A 16,325-nucleotide genomic window follows, 5' to 3' on the forward strand; every position below is an offset into this window, starting at 1 on the left:
GCCCCCCAGGCCCTGTGTTCAAACTTCAGGACTGGCGCGCATACACATGCACGCGCATGCGCACACACACACACACACACACACACACACACACACACACAGAGTTCAGAGTTTAATAACTTTGTACAACATCACATACCTAGTCAATGGAAAGCTAAAACTGGATTGCAGCCCCAATTTTTTTTTCCCCTGCCACTCAGTTCCCAGTTTCCTTCCCTAAGACTTTCCCCTAAAGTCTCCACCAGGAACTGAAAATCCTATTACATAGATGTATTTTACATTTAAATAACCATGTAAATCAGCCTGTGAGCAAAGGACACACTGAATCAGATCTTCCTTTTTACCACTTTAGGTCTTAGTTTCCTATTCAATTACAATAGACTAAAATTATCTCTAGAGTCACTTTAATTTGAAAATCTATAGTTAGAGAAATTATATAAATAAAACAGATAACTTGAATTTTGAAGTGTGTGTGAATTTTTTTGTTTCTTTCTGAGACAGTCTTGCTGTGTTGCCCAAAGTTGTTTTAAATTCCTGTCTCAAGAGATCCTTCTACCTTAGCTTTCCAAGTAGATAAGACTATAGGCATGTACCACAATGCCCAGCTTGTGTGTAAATATTTAGAAACAGAAAAGGAAAATTCTTCTTTGGTTATTATAGCAGAAAACTCAATCTGAGTATTAAAGTTTGGGTAGAGCCAGGTGCTGGTGGCTCAAACCTGCAATCCTAGCTAGCTACTCAGGAGGTTGAGATCTGAGGATCATGGTTTAAAGTCAGCCTGGGCAAGAAAGTCTGTGAGACTCTTATCTCCAATTAACCACCAGAAAACTGGAAATGGCACTGTGTCTCAAGTGGTGGAGCAATAGCCTCAAGCTGAAGAGCTCAGGGACAGCGCCCAGGCCCAGAGTTCAGGCCCCACAACTGACAAATAAATAAAGTTTAGGTAGAAATTCATTGCTTATGAATCCAACATCATCTATTGTCACAATCACATATTGTTCATAGCAGAAGGAAATAAAATAAAGTAAAAATGCCAGGCAATAGTGGTTCACTCCTAAAATACTAGCTACACAGAGGGCTAAGATCCAGAGGATCGAGGTTTGAAGTCAACCAAAGCAGAAAAGTTCTGTCCATCTCCAAAATAACCAGAAAAGGGTTGGGAATATGGCCTAGTGGTAAAGTGCTCACCTCATATACATGAAACCCTGGGTTCGATTCCTCAGCACCACATATATAGAAAAAGCCGGAAGTAGCGCTGTGGCTCAAGTGGTAGAGTGCTAGCCTTGAGCAAAAAGAAGCCAGAGACAGTGCTTAAGCTCTGAGTTCAAGCCCCAGGACTGGCAAAAAAACAGAACGAAGCAAAATAACCAGAAAAGGACAGGTTTGGAGACATGGTTCAAGTGGTTCCAGCCTAGTGAAGTTCTGAGTTCAAAAGTCAGTACTTCACAAACGAAGAGCGGAGTAAGAAGACATTTAGTGAGAAGGATGTGTCTTAGAATTACCAGTTTAGAAACTAGGAATGAGGTGCATTATGGGACTGATAATCATCAAATAGATAAAAATGTTACTAGAAATCCGTTCACTATATCCTGGGATGTTAGCGTGCATCTATAGATTTTTGTCTTTAGGTGCCAGGACTAGGCAATTAAAGTAGTTTGCAGCATAGCTGCCATAACACACTCACACATGTCCGTAGAAGATGCCTGATATAAATCAGGTTTCACTGGCTAGGAAATAAAGCTGATTATGTACAGTAGAGTTGCTTCTTGAGCTTTACATTATCATATAATAGGATCTATTTTGCGAATACCCTTTTTAAGTGACAGTCATGTGTACAAGACCCTGGGTTTCATCTCTAACACTAAAAAAAGAAAAGGGAAGAAAGGAACAGAGGAGCAGAGACAGAGGGAAGGGGGTGAAAACATCCTTTTTAAAATGCCCTGCATATAGAAGGAACACATTTTTTATTTTAGCTCAAAGAATAAATAGATGCTGGCTCAAGGTACCAAAGGATAGTAGAATGCAATTCAGCTGAATAAAGTCCTGACCTAAAAACCTTTCAGTCTCAAGTATCAGATAAACTTCTGCAGTGAGCCATGAATAAATTAAGGCAGCCATCATAGAGTCTAAAAGAAATCCATCCCTGAAGAACTAAACAGTAAATGGAAAAAAGGTACAATTACTTAAAACGTTCGCTTTGCAACCCCCCTCTCCATCACCTACTGTCACTGACCATAAGGGTAGTTTAATCTGTAAAATGGCGTTGTGGATTAGGGATGTAGCTCCGTGGTAGAGTACTTGACTAGCATGCATTAGGTTCTAGGCTCAATACCCAGCACTGCAAAAAAGAAAAGATGGAGGAGGCTGGGAATATGGCCTAGTGGTAAGAGTGCTTGCCTCATATACATGAAGCCCTGGGTTCAATTCCTCAGCACCACATATATATATAAAAAAGCCAGAAGTGGTGCTGTGGCTCAAGTGGCACAGTGCTAGCCTTGAGCAAAAAGAAGCCAGGAACAGTGCTCAGGCCCTGAGTCCAAGGCCCAGGATTGGCAAAAAAAAAAAAAAAAAAAAATGGAATTGACATTGCCCCTTAGTTATGAGATTAAAGCAAACAATACATAAAGTGCTTAGCTTAGCTCTCTGCCTAGCCCATGGAAAATGTTTTAAATGGTTAGCTATTATTGTGTATGTGTAAGGAGGTAAATATTCATCCCACTGCTCTGACAACTACCCTTTGGCAGGCATTCCATGATCAGCACATTGCAACTGTGATTGCCTGGGACATCTGTGACGGTGGGAAGGGTTGGGCAGCATGTTTGTGGACTGAGAGGTTTTTTGGAATGTATCTTCAGGACCAATTGGTGATTTTGTCATGGTTTTTCTTTGGCTGACATCTGCCAAGATTAAAAAAAAAGTCCATGAAAATTCCTACCAGCTTTGTGCCACATAGGATTATGAAATAGAAACAGCTGGCAATCAAAACATGAAATAAATTGACATTTTATTGTGCTGGAATTATCTTTGGGCTTCCTCTTTGGGTTTGTCCTTACTAAGTAAAAATTACTATGCTAGTAATTTTGATTTGGGGTTGAAAGTGACATTTCAAACCAGACTAAGGAGTAATGAAAGGAAATTTATCATACCCTGTAACTGAAAAGTCAGTGTATCAGAAACTACAAAAGGGTTGTTGTTCTTTTTGTTTTCAGTAAGGAGCAGGAGTATGGCACTGAGGTAATTAATTTATCTGCCATGTATGAGGCTCTAGGTTTAATCCTAAGCATGGTAAAATAAAATAAAATAAAATAAAAGGCCTGGTGCTGGTGTCTCACTCCTGTAATCCTAGCTACTGAGGAGGCTGAGATCTGAGGATCACATTCAAATCAGTCCAGGAAGAAAAAAGTCCATGAGACTCTTATCTACAATAACCCCCTAGTCCTCCCCGCAAAAAGCTGGAAGTGGAGCTGTGACTCAAGTGGTAGAGCATTAGCCATGAGGGCAAAAGCTCAGAGACAGTGCCCAGACCCTGAATTCAAGCCTTAGGATTGGCACTAAATAATAAACAAACAAACAAATAAATAAATAATATTAATCGCTCTGTGTGTGTGTGTGTGTGTGTGTGTGTGTGTGTGTGTGTGTGTGTCTCCTTCTCTCACCCACATACTGGGGATCAAATCCAGAGCTGTGCATATGCTAGGCAAGTACAATACTCTAAGCTACTTCCCCTGCTCAGTCTCCTTTTGTATCTCTCTCCACACACTAAACCTAGTTCCCAGCATCTGACTAGATTTGGTTATAAAGCTATATATGTCTACAACAGAGGCACGTGTGTAGTTGATCAAACTGTAGTTTCAGTTGCTTCCCACTGCTGTCACCTAGTTTAATGTAATCCAACACAAATGCTGCCTTTGATAATGTCTACACACAGGAAATGAATTGGGAAGATTTCTGATATGGGTTTAATCAAATACTTCCTTTACTGATATGTTTTATTATACTCTGACAGAAGCCTTTGTCTTAAAGCTGAGGTTTTATACAACGGTGCAGCTTACCTGCTGTATGAACTTTCCTACATAATCTGTGGTCTCTCACTCACTGCCCCCAAACTCCTGAAGAAGAGAGAGACAGACTAGTTGTCAAATGGCACCATCTAAATGGTGATCACGAAATTCATCCTTTATTTCTCTGCTCCATAAATCTCAAACACAGAATGCTGGGAATATTGTAAATGTAGAATTTGAAGGCGTCTGAGACTTTCTGAGGATGAGCAGATCAGAACTGGAGACTTACGAACCAAATCATGCTTCCATAAGAAGATCACACTGAGGAAAAATGGCATATTAGTAGTTTATTACATACAGCAGAAGAAATCTGGAACTTAGGAGTCAGGAACTTAGAAATGACCACAAATGCTTCAAAATTATATCATCACACTTTAGTAGCCCCAAAGGCAAAGGGAAACATCTTACTCTGCCATAACAGGATATATAATCCAAATGAACAACTCTGAGAAGCTAGTTTTGTCCCTGTGTCACATGCCCTTCCCCAAGCCAGTTGTTTCACAAAGGGATAAGATATATTGATTGCCCTTGCTATGATTGTGTACCCACCCTGTAGCAAAGGCTTAGACTAACAGGTCTATAGTAAGTTACAGAGGTATGGAGAAGAAATTCCTAAAAAGAATATATGATACTATTTTTTTTGCCAGAAGAAGAAAAAATTTTAGACAGACTAAAAACAACAGCTATTTATTACATATAGAATAGAACTGCTGGTGAAGCTAAATGATGTGAGTTTATAAGGATGCTAATGAGAGGATATTAGAACTTATTGTGGTCTGGTAAAAAGCAAGCAACTGTCACCCAGAAACAGCACAACTTTCATATTTATGACCTCTTTTGATCTTCGCCATAACTGAAAAATGGTGAAGGACATACTCATTTTACAAGATATACTTTTGACACTCAAATGGCATGAGGAAACCCAGTAGAAAATGTATGGTTCATTTGACAAATGGAGACGTTGATGCCTTCCAAGCATTCTTAGAACCTTACACTACCCTGAAAAACATCTGGCATGTGTAGGACCCAGAAATGCCCATTAGTCAGGCACATAATTAGCCAGGCACATAGTACCAAAGTGATAGCAACTTCCAGAGGACTCTGGGTGTTGTGGGTATCCTTTCCTAGAGTTTTCTATCACACTAACCAAAGGAATAGCTATTTTCTCATATACCACTGGCAAGCCTCCTTAACTCACTTATCCTTAATTAAAAAAAAAAATTAGGGGGGCTGGGGATATAGCCTAGTGGCAAGAGTGCCTGCCTCGGATACACGAGGCCCTAGGTTCGATTCCCCAGCACCACATATACAGAAAACGGCCAGAAGCGGCGCTGTGGCTCAAGTGGCAGAGTTGCTAGCCTTGAGCGGGAAGAAGCCAGGGACAGTGCTCAGGCCCTGAGTTCAAGGCCCAGGACTGGCCAAAAAAAAAAAAAATTAGGGCTGGGAAAGTGGCTTAGTGGTAGAGTGCTTGCCTCGTATACATGAAGCCCTGGGTTCGATTCCCCAGCACCACATATACAGAAAAGGCCAGAAGTGGCGCTGTGGGTCAAGTTGGCACAGTGCTAGCCTTGGACAAAAAGAAGCCAGAGACAGTGCTCAGGGCCCAAGTTTAAGCCCCAGAACTGGCAAAAAAAATAAATAAAAAATAGGACCACTAGGAAGATGTAAGCATGACCTCTTTAAAAAACAAAGAGATGAAAAAAAATTTTTTAATCTATGTGGTACTGAGGAATCAAACCCAGGGCCTCATGCATGCTAGGCAAGCACTCTACCACTATGTCACATTCCCAGCCCTTGCTCATCCTTATTGTTTTATTTTTATACTTGGGCCTTGTGCTTCCTAGGTAAGTGCTCTACCATTTGAGCCCTATCTCCAGCCCCTCATTCACTTATTCTTACTTCCATTTCCCACTCCTAATCCAATTCCTGCCACAAAGCAGAAAATGTTTGTGAAATGAACTAAACTGATGATAGCAAACATTTATCGAATGCCAATTATGTGTAATATGCCAGGCTCTGTGGATGTAAAGATGAATAAGATGACATTCCTATGTTGAGGAAATCACAGATTCTTGGAAAAGGCCAGTAAGTAAACAACTCTATGTCACTTAGGACTGTTTGGATGTAAATGACAGAGAACAAGGCAGAAAACAGAAATATTTGGGCCTACATGTGCTTTAAAAAAAAAAAAAAGCAAAAACATAAAAGGTCCATGGTGAGGCCTGGCTCAGACAGTTCCAGCACTCCAATGATCCAGTTGTATCTCTGGGACAAATCTCCCCGCTGAATTGTTTCTGATGGGGGTTGGAGCTTCATAGCAAAAGGAAGCAGCAATTCTAATCCTTAACTTCTCTCAAAGTCATGAAAGTGAGTTTGGCAACTGACTCCTTTGACAAGTTAATCTAATTCTCTATGCCACTGGACTAGGGGAGTGGCACAAGCAGTACATCACCCACCTAGCAAGTGGCAAGCTCTAAATTCAAACCCTAGAACCACAAAAACAAAATTCTCTGTGCAAGACTGGAAGTGTAGTTCAATAGTAAAGTATGTGCTCAGTGTTTATGAGGCCCTGGGCCAGATTCCAGTACCATTAAAAAATAAACAAGGGGGCTGGGGATATGGCCTAGTGGGAAGCATGCTCACCTCGCATACATGAAGCCCTGGGTTTGATTCCCCAGCACCACATATACAGAAAATGGCCAGAAGTGGCGCTGTGGCTCAAGTGGCAGAGTGCTAGCCTTGAGCAAAAAGAAGCCAGGGACAGTGCTCAGGCCCAGAGTCCAAGCCCCAGGACTGGCAAAAAAAAAAAAAAAAAAAAAAAAAAAGAAGCTAGGGACAGTGCTCAGGCCCTGAGTTCAAGGTCCAGGACTGGCAAATAAATACATACATACATACATACATACATACATACATAAAATAATAAACAAGGGCTGGGAATGTGGCCTAGTGGTAGAGTGCTTACCTAGCATGTATGAAGCCCTGGGTTTGACACCACATAAACAGAAAAAGTCAGAAGTGGCGCTGTGGTTCAAGTGGTAGAGTGCTAACACTGAGCAAAAAGAAGACAGGAACAGTGCTAGGCCTTGAGTTCAAGCTCCAGGACTGGCAAAAAAAATGATAATCAAACAAGAAGGGGTGCTAATGGCTCACACCTGTAATCCCAGCTACTTAGGAGGCTGAGATCTGTTCAGAGCTAGCAAGAGAAAGGAAAGTCTGAGACTCTTTTTTTTTTTTTTGCCTCCTGGGGCTTGGGCTCAGGGCCTAGCACTGTCCCTAGCTTCTTTTTGCTCAAGGCTAGCACTCTGCCACTTGAGCCACAGCATCACTTCTGGCCATTTTCTATATGTGTGGTGCTGAGGAATCAAACCTAGGGCTTCATGTATACAAGGCAAGCACTCTTGCCACTAGGCCATACTCCCAGCCCCAGTCTGAGACTCTTGTCTTCAATAAACTACTCAGAAGTTTGGGAGTTAGAAATGCTGCTGTGACTCAAGTGGTGGAGTTCTAGGTCTGAGAAAAAACCCTCAGAAATAGCTGCCCAGGCCCTGAGTTCAAGCCCCAGGACCTGTAAAACAAAACAAAAACGTCAAGGTGCATTGTACTCATAACCTAACATCTGGAATCGAAATCCCTTATACAGCCACTTAATAAAAATAAAATAAGCAGAATTCTTTGTGCTTTAGTCCCATCATTTGTAAAAAGGAAGAATAATCATAGCTATTTAATATTGTTATTTATTTTATTTTTTGCCAGTCCTGGGCCTTAAACTCAGGGCCTGAGCTCGGTCCCTGGCTTCCTTTTGCTCAAGGCTAGCACTCTGCCACTTGAGTCACAGCGCCACTTCTGGCCATTTTCTATATATGTGGTGCTGGGAAATCAAACCCAGGGCTTCATGTATATGAGGCAAGCTCTCTTGCCACTAGGCCATATTCCCAACCCCTAATATTGTTATTGTAAGCAGTAAATAAGTTCAGAATTTAGAATGCCCCCTGATGTAGAATAAACAATAAATGTGAACTATTTCATTAATATTTGTCAACCTCATCATCAAATCTCAGAGAAATTCTTTCCCCAGAATTCCAGGGGTGGTTGGGCATCGGTTGTTCATGCCTATAATCTTAGCTACTCAGGATGCTGAGATGTGAGGATCATGGTTCAAAGACAACCCTGGGCAGGAAAGTCTATGAGACTCTGATCTGGAATAAACTACTCGGAAAAAAAGCTAAAATTGAACTGGGAATGTGGCTTAGCAGTAGAGTGTTTGCCTAGCATGCACTAAGCCCTGGGTTCAATTCCTTAGCACCACATAAACAGAAAAAGCCGGAAGTGGCGCTGTGGCTTGCAGGGCTTCGCTCTATCCCCCGCCATCTATGTGGGAGGGGGTCCTGGGCTTGTCTGCCTCTTCTGTGTGGGATCCTTTCTCGTTCTCTCACGTCGCCCTGGCCAGTATGGATTAGTCGCGGAAACAGGGACCCAAGGTAGCTTCAGTTCGCGAGACCCCATGCCCGCCAGCCCAAGGAAAACACAGGCTCGTGGGGGTCCTGGAGAAAGCCTCTGGGGCGTTCTGGTTTATTCAAATGAGGAGCCAACAGATATACCCCCAAAGGCGGGCACAGGAGAGGGACTACTGGTTGGCTACAAGGACTGTTCCTCAGGTGATGTTATGGGGACTTCCTCTATGGGCGTAGACCACAGCCCCCAAGGACCAGGCCTCCGCCATTGCCCACGTTGCCGAGCCAAGAGGTGGGGCTGCTTTGCTTCTCTTCCGGCAGAAGGTGAGAGGGACTACCTTCCACACAGCCCCAGGGCTGGGGGAAGGGCAGCGTCTCTAAGGGAGCCCTAGTTGCCCTTCCCCCCTTAAGGCCAAGCTGAATCCCCAACAGTGGCTCAAGTGGTAGAGTGCTAACCTTGAGCAAAAAGAAGCCAGTGACAGTGACGGGGCTCAGGCCCTAAGTTCAAGCCCCAGGACTGGCAAAAAAGAAAAAAAGAATTGCAGAGGAAAGCCGGGTACAGGTGGCTCATGCTACTAAGGAAACTCAGATGTGAGGATATGGTCTGTGAGACTCTTACCTCCAACTAACCACAAGAAAAGCCAGGAGTAGAGCTGTGGCTCAAGTGGTAGAGCATTAACCTTTAGCAAAACAGCCCAAGGACAGAGCCTAAGCCCTGAGTTCAAGCCCCAGGTCCAGTCAGAGCTCACACACACACACACACACACACACACACACACACACTCTATAGAAGTATCTCATTGCATCCATATACTCTAATGGTATGCCCATGCCTGAGCCAGACCCTGTGCTGTACACACAGATTGGTCTCCACTGTTAAACATGCTCCATCTCTAGAACACACTAGAGTCAACTTCACAACAACCACCAAGACTGTGGATACAGGAGGGGCAGATTACCAGAACGAAACTGAAGCACTACCAAGAAGAAAATAGTTACTCTAGTCAGCAAGAACAGTTGAACAGTGGAGCAGGGAATATGGCTTAGTGGTAGAGTGCTTGCCTAGCATGAATGAAGCCCTGGGTTGGATTCCCTCAGTACCACATAAACAGAAAAGGCCAGGAGTGGCGCTGCGGCTCAAGTGATAGAATTCTAGCCTTAAGTGAAAGACACTCAGGGACAGTGCCTAGGCCCCGAATTCAAGCCCCAGGACTGGCAAACAACAACAAAAATGAGCAGCACAACTGGCTGCATAATACAGTCTGACCATGCTATGATCAAGCACCAGAGACCATCTGAGGAGCTTCTGACTCAGAGGAAATAGAACTGATCTCTGTCTCTGTCTCTGTCTCTCTCCCTCTCTGTTTCTCTCTCCACCTGAGCCTATCAAATACAACTTATGTATGTATGTATCTATGTCTTTATTTATTTGTTTTGCAGTACTGGGGTTTGAACTTAGGAATTTGCACTTGCTAGGCAGGCACCTACCACTTGAGCCATGCCCCAGACTTTTTGTTCTGGTTATTTAAAAATAGGATCTCACATTTATACTCAGCCCAGCTTGGATTATAATCCTATTTGCACTTTCCATGTAGCTGGGATAAAACACTTGTAACACCATGCACAGATTTTAGTGGTTGACATGGGAGAAGAGGAATTCCTCAAGAAATGTTTGCCTGGGTTGATCTTGAACCACGATCCTTCTGATTTCTGCCTCCCAAGTGACAGGCTTACAGGCTTCAGCAACCAAGACTGATACAGAACTGACTTATTGTAATCAATTACCTAGGTCCTATAATCTAGAAAGGGTTGAGTAAGTGTTTGTGTGTGTGTGTGTGTGTGTGTGTGTGTGTGTGTGCGCCAATCCTGTGTGTATGCCGATCCTGGAGCTTGAACTGATGGCCTGGGCCCTGTCCCTGAACTTTTGTGCTCAAGGCTAGTGTTCTAGCATTTGAATCACAGTGTAATTTCTGGCTTTTTGGTGATTAATTGGAGATAAGAGTCTCATGGACTTTCCTGCCCCAGCTATCTTTGAACCATGATCCTCAGATTTCAGCCTCCTGAGTGGCTAGGATTACAGGATTGAGCCACTGACACCCAGTTTGAGATTGAGCTTTTTTTTTTTTTTTTTGGCCAGTCCTGGGCCTTGGACTCAGGGTCTGAGCACTGTCCCTGGCTTCTTCCCGCTCAAGGCTAGCACTCTGCCACCTGAGCCACAGTGCCCCTTCTGGCCGTTTTCCATATATGTGGTGCTGGGGAATTGAACCGAGAGCTTCATGTGTAGGAGGCAAGCACTCTTGCCGCTAGGCCATATTCCCAGCCCAAGATTGAGCTTTTAAAAATAAATTTTAGTAAAAACTATATAAGATTATTCAGTACCTGGGCACTGTCCTTGAACCTTTATGCTCAAGGTTAGCACTTTACTGCTTGAGCCACTTCCCAATGTTTTGGTGGTTAATTAGAGATAAGAGTCCCAAGGACTTCCAGCCTGGGCTGACTTTGAACCATGATCCTCAGATCTCAGCCTCCTAGGTAGGCTAGGATTACAGATATGAGCCACTGGCACCTGGCTAAAATTTGTCCTTTTATCTTTTTTGTGTTGTGTTGCATCATGTCAGACTTTAAATTCAGGGGCCTGTGCATGCCAGGCAAGCATTCTAGCACTGAACTACATCTATATCCCCAGCTCCCTATAATTTGTTTTGTTTTATTGTTTTATTTTGTTTTGCTTGGGGTCATGCCAGGCAATTATTCTACCACTGGTGCCAATTTTTTTGGGGGGGTGGAGTCAGTTATGGGTGCTGTTACTGGGCCTCTTTGTACACAAGGCTAGTGCTCTACTACTTGAGCCATAGTATCTACTTCTGGCTTTTGAGTAGTTAATTGGAGATAAGTCTCCTGGAAACTTTTCTGTCCAGGCTGGCTTCGAAATGTGATCCTCAGATCTCAGCTTCCTGAGTAGCTAGGATTACAGGTGTGAGCTACTGGCACCTGGCCCACTGGTGCCAGTTTGTGTGTGTATGTGTATGTGTGTGTGTGTGTGTGTGTGTGTGTGTGTGTTGCCAGTCCTGGGGCTTGGACTCAGGGCCTGAGCACTGTCCCTGGCTTCTTTTTGCTCAAGGCTAGCACTCTGCCACTTGAGTCACAGCAACACTTCTGGCTTTTTCTGTGTATGTGGTGCTAAGGAATCGAACCCAGGGCTTCATGCAAGCATTTACCACTAAGCCAAATTTCCAGCCTGGTGCCAGTTTTAATTGGCATTAAGTATATTCTCATTGTTTTGCCACCCATCATTATCAGCAACAGAACTTTTTTCATCTTAATAACTTTCCATTCCTTATCTCCCCCAAATGTCTGTATAAATTTGGTTACTTTATATAAGTGGAACCACACAGTTGTTATGTCTTGTGACTCACTTTATTTCGTTTAGCACAATGTCTTCAATATTCATCAATGTTGTCACATGTAAGAATTCCCTTACTTTTTTTTTGCCAGTACTGGGGCTTGGACTCAGGGCCTGAGAACTGTCCCTGGCTTCTTTTTGCTCAAGGCTAGAACTCTATCACTTGAGCCAGAGCGCCACTTCTGGCCGTTTTCTATATATGTGGTGCTGAGGAATTGAATCTAGGGCTTCATCTATAGGAGGCAAGCACTCTTGCCACTAGGCCTTATTCCCAGCCCTACATTTCTTTTCTTTTCTTTTTGTCAGTCCTGGGGCTTGGGACTCAAGGTCTGAGCACTGTCCTTGGCTTCTTTTTGCTCAAAGCTAGCACTCTACCACTTGAGCCACAGTGCCACTTCTGGCTTTTTCTGTTCATACAGTGCTGAGGAATCGAAGCTAGGGCTTCATGCATGCTAGGCAAGCACTCTACCACTAAGCCCATTCCCAGCCCCAGTACATTTCTTTTTGAACAGATCACTTCTTGTCTCTTTTTCTGTTTTTTGCTCCTGACTCCCCTTCACAAGTTGTATGGTTCATTTTCAACATAATGTCTAATGAGTATCACTGCTGCATTTGTTCACCTTTTGTTCCACAATTTCTGTGCTTCCCCTGCCCTTCCACAAACAGATATAAAACTATGGAACTATGGAATGCTTCAAAAATTTGTGTGCCATCCCTGAGCAGAGGTTAGGCTAATCTCTATATTGTTCCAATTTTAGTATATGAGCTGCTGAAATAAGCACTAATCATGGCTCTTGAACTTGGGACCTGGGGCGCTGTCCCTGAGCTCTTTTGCTCAAGGCTAGTACTCTACTACTTTGAGCCACAGCTCCACTTCCAGTTTTTGAGTGGCTAATTGGAGATGAGTCTCATAGGGGCTTTTCTGCCCGAGATAGCTTTGAACCATGATCCTCAGATCTCAGCCTCCTGAGTAGCTAGGATTACAGGTATGAGCCACCAGATCCTGGCAAAAGAAAAGCCAGATGCAGTGGTGTATACCTGGAATCCTAGCTTGGGAGGTGGAGGTAAGAGTTAGAGCCTAGTATTAGGGGCACAGATCAAGTGGCAGAAGCTTGCTTAGCAAATGTGATACCCTCAGTTCAATTGCTAGTACCACAAGGGGGAAAAAGAGGAGAAAATGGAGAGGGAAAACAATACTCATTTGTTTTTTGCATTCTAAGCAAGTGCTTTACCACTACTTTGTAGCCCCCACCCAAAAGAAGAAAGCAATTTCTTTTTTTTTTTTTTTTTTTTGGCCAGTCCTGGGGCTTGGACTCAGGGCCTGAGCACTGTCCCTGGCTTCTTTTTGCTCAAGGCTAGCACTCTGCCGCTTGAGCCACAGCGCCACTTCTGGCCATTAGAAGAAAGCAATTTTATGAGACAAGTTTTTTTGTTGTTGTTGTTTGTTTTTTGGCCAGTCCTGGGGCTTGGACTCAGGGCCTGAGCACTGTCCCTGGCTTCTTTTTTGCTCAAGGCTAGTACTCTGCCACTTGAGCCACAGCGCCACTTCTGGCCATTTTCTGCATATGTGGTGCTGGGGAATTGAACCCAGGGCCTCATGTATATGAGACAAGCACTCTTGCCACTAGGCCATATCCCCAGCCCCAAGAAAGCAATTTTAAAGCCAGATGCCAGTGGCCCATGCCTGTAATCCTGGCTACTGGTACCCAGGAGATCTGAGGATCATGGGTCAAAGCCAGCCCAGACAGGAAAGGCTGTGATACTCTTATCTCTAATTAAACACCAGAAAATCAAATGTGGTTCTGTGGCTCAAAGAGGTAGGGCACTAGCCTTGATCAAAAGAGCTCAAGGACAGTACACAGGCCTTGAGTTCAGGCCCCATGACCAACTAAAAGAGAAAAATGGAAAAGCAACTTTATTAATGTTGTGCCAAGTTGCAAGACCACCCCCAAGAAGACCACCGAGATTCAGACACTCCGAAATGCAAAAGCAAGGCAAGGCTTTATTTAACGAGCTGCCAACTCGGGCCTCGTCCTACCCACCGACACAGCGGAGGTTAGGAGGGAGCCCCGAGCTGTGATTACACAGGGCTTATAAAGGCAAAAAACAAGGTTACAACAATCAGCTGTGCAAGCAAGATTAGAACACAGGTACAAATCTGATTGGCTCAGGGTTCGATTCTAAAATGGGGTTCACGTGGTGGAGCCTGACTTCAAAGTCTGGCACCTCATTTCCCCCTTTTTCTTTTTGGTACCTTGGGAGCCAATCATGGCTCCATTCTGTCCATTTCAATGGCTTGCATGTCTAGGGGATGATATAGAGGTAAGGCATGGGCCAGTAGGGCCAAAAGTAGTATCCGAAAATAACTCTGGTCCCTCGGTTTTAAAGGGGGGCTGATGGGTGAAGATCATCCATCTTCTGTAACTTCTTCAGGCTGACTCAGGGGCGTTGACCTCACCCAGCCAGGAACCTATAACCCTAGTCTACTTTACCAAGGGACTGCAGGATTCACCTCACTTTGGAGTGAGCTGCCAAAATAACATTAACACCAGCCAGGGTAGTAAGGAAAGAAGGCAAAAAGAAAATTATAACAATATTCAGTCTAACTTTCTTTTCTTGAGGCAAAGGCGAAGCGGCCCAGCTGGGTGCTTGGAGACCTCCCATGTTCCATCACGGTAGTTGTCATCCAGGGCAAAGGGGTCAGCTGGCCTGGCGTGGAAGCAATGAACCCAAGTGGCGATGCCGTCCAGGGTCCCCTCCACCGTGGTTAATCTGTTGATTGGGGGCATTGGCAAGCTGACAGGCCTTTAACAGATCTCAATAAGGACAACACAATCTCAGGTCTACAAGCTTTCTTTCCTAAACAGATGTATCAACTTAAAATTCTTACTGCCAGTCAGGGCTTTGAGTAAATGCGGGGGGTGAGATTTTAATCTATCCTCTCATTTAACAAACTTACCCTTACCAACCACTATCACATATGACTGGCAAATTCCTGCCAAGTAGACAGACATGGGCACTGGAAAGGCATGCTCATGAACTATTCTTCTAGGACTTCCCGGCTTTAACTTTTGAAAGGCCAACAGTAGTGACTCTAGGATCTGACACCATCTCTGCCATCCAAGCAGTGGCTTACTGCCTCTGGATGCTCCATCACTTTTGTCCCAGGAGGAGTGACTTTCGACTTGGACTCAGGGCCTGAGTGCTGTCCCTCAGCTCTCCAGCTCAAGACTAGCACCGTACCACTTTTGAGCTCCACACTACTCCGTTCCCAGCACTCTGCTGGCTGATTAGAGACAAGTCTCTCACAGGGACCTTTCTTTGCCCGGGCTGGCTTCGAACTGCAGATTCAGATCAATGAGTCTTATAAGGGGCCACTTTACTCCAATTATAAGCAACAAGGTGGTCCACACAGAGGTACAAGGTGGTCCACACAGAAGTAGTTTTTAAGCATGCTCTCTTACCTGGAACTTATTAAGGGTCAGTATTAGATCTTGACAAACTTGTAGGAATCACCTGTGCTTCTCTGTGGGCCTGCTGGAAACTGTTACAAAAAACCTACAAAGAAGCTGGAATGGCAATTAAACATTTTGGTAGCCATAATTCTCCTTTTCTCACTTTGCAATAATTATTTAGGACAATTTTACTTCCAAATTTCTTATCTAGAAATGTATTCTTGATTTCCAAAGCCTTTTTAACACTAACACAACACTTTAGCTTTTATCTGCATCGGAAAAACTGAAGCTCACAGGCAATCTGAAACCAGGTGCCGCCCTTTGCTTACGGGCTGCTTGTTTCAAAAGAGCCTTTTTTTTTTCTTCAGTCCCAGTTACTGCATGGCATGAAGACCTTTGAATTTAAACTTAGTTTTGCATCATACTGCAGTCTTGAACATGTTCACACTCACACATGCACACACACATTTTCAAAAGATCTTAAAGCACGCTGAATAAGCATCGGCCGTACATTTTAAGACAAAAACCTTTAACAAATGATTTTAGCATTCTCCAGCCTCATTTTCCAGGGCTTGATAGTTTTAGTAAAACATTTTTAGTCTTAGTAAAACATTTTAGCGCACCAAACAATTTTCTGCTTAAGAAGGCTGGGTGGGGGTCCCCCTAGAGTTCTTTTTGTGGACACTCACACTCTGATTGTGAACCATCGCCTGTACATCTTTCCAGTGAGCTAAAGTCAAGTCCAGGGGAGTGGAAGGAACATTCCCCATCATCCGTTTGTCAGTCAGGCACAGTGCAAGAAAGAAACACACAAAAATGAGCTATCTCCTTAACCTCCCTCCAGTGAGCTAGGATCAAGTCTAGGGGGCTAGGTGGAGGTCCTCAAGATAGAACGTTATCCATAGCTGATCAGATGTTCAGTCCAAAAGGCTACAAGAAACAAACAATTAATACA

At 43.8% G+C, this 16,325-nt stretch overlaps 1 non-coding gene across 1 annotated transcript; it reads right to left on the minus strand.

Moving 5' to 3' along the window:
* Window positions 1-12,593: 12,593 nt before the first annotated feature.
* On the minus strand, window positions 12,594-12,697 carry LOC125366573. Its single transcript, XR_007213870.1, has one exon. It is a non-coding gene; the product is annotated as a U6 spliceosomal RNA (small nuclear RNA).
* Between the last annotated feature and the right edge of the window lie 3,628 nt (window positions 12,698-16,325).

This window comes from Perognathus longimembris, chromosome 17 (genome assembly GCF_023159225.1).
Source record: "Perognathus longimembris pacificus isolate PPM17 chromosome 17, ASM2315922v1, whole genome shotgun sequence".
Lineage (NCBI taxonomy): Eukaryota > Metazoa > Chordata > Mammalia > Rodentia > Heteromyidae > Perognathus > Perognathus longimembris.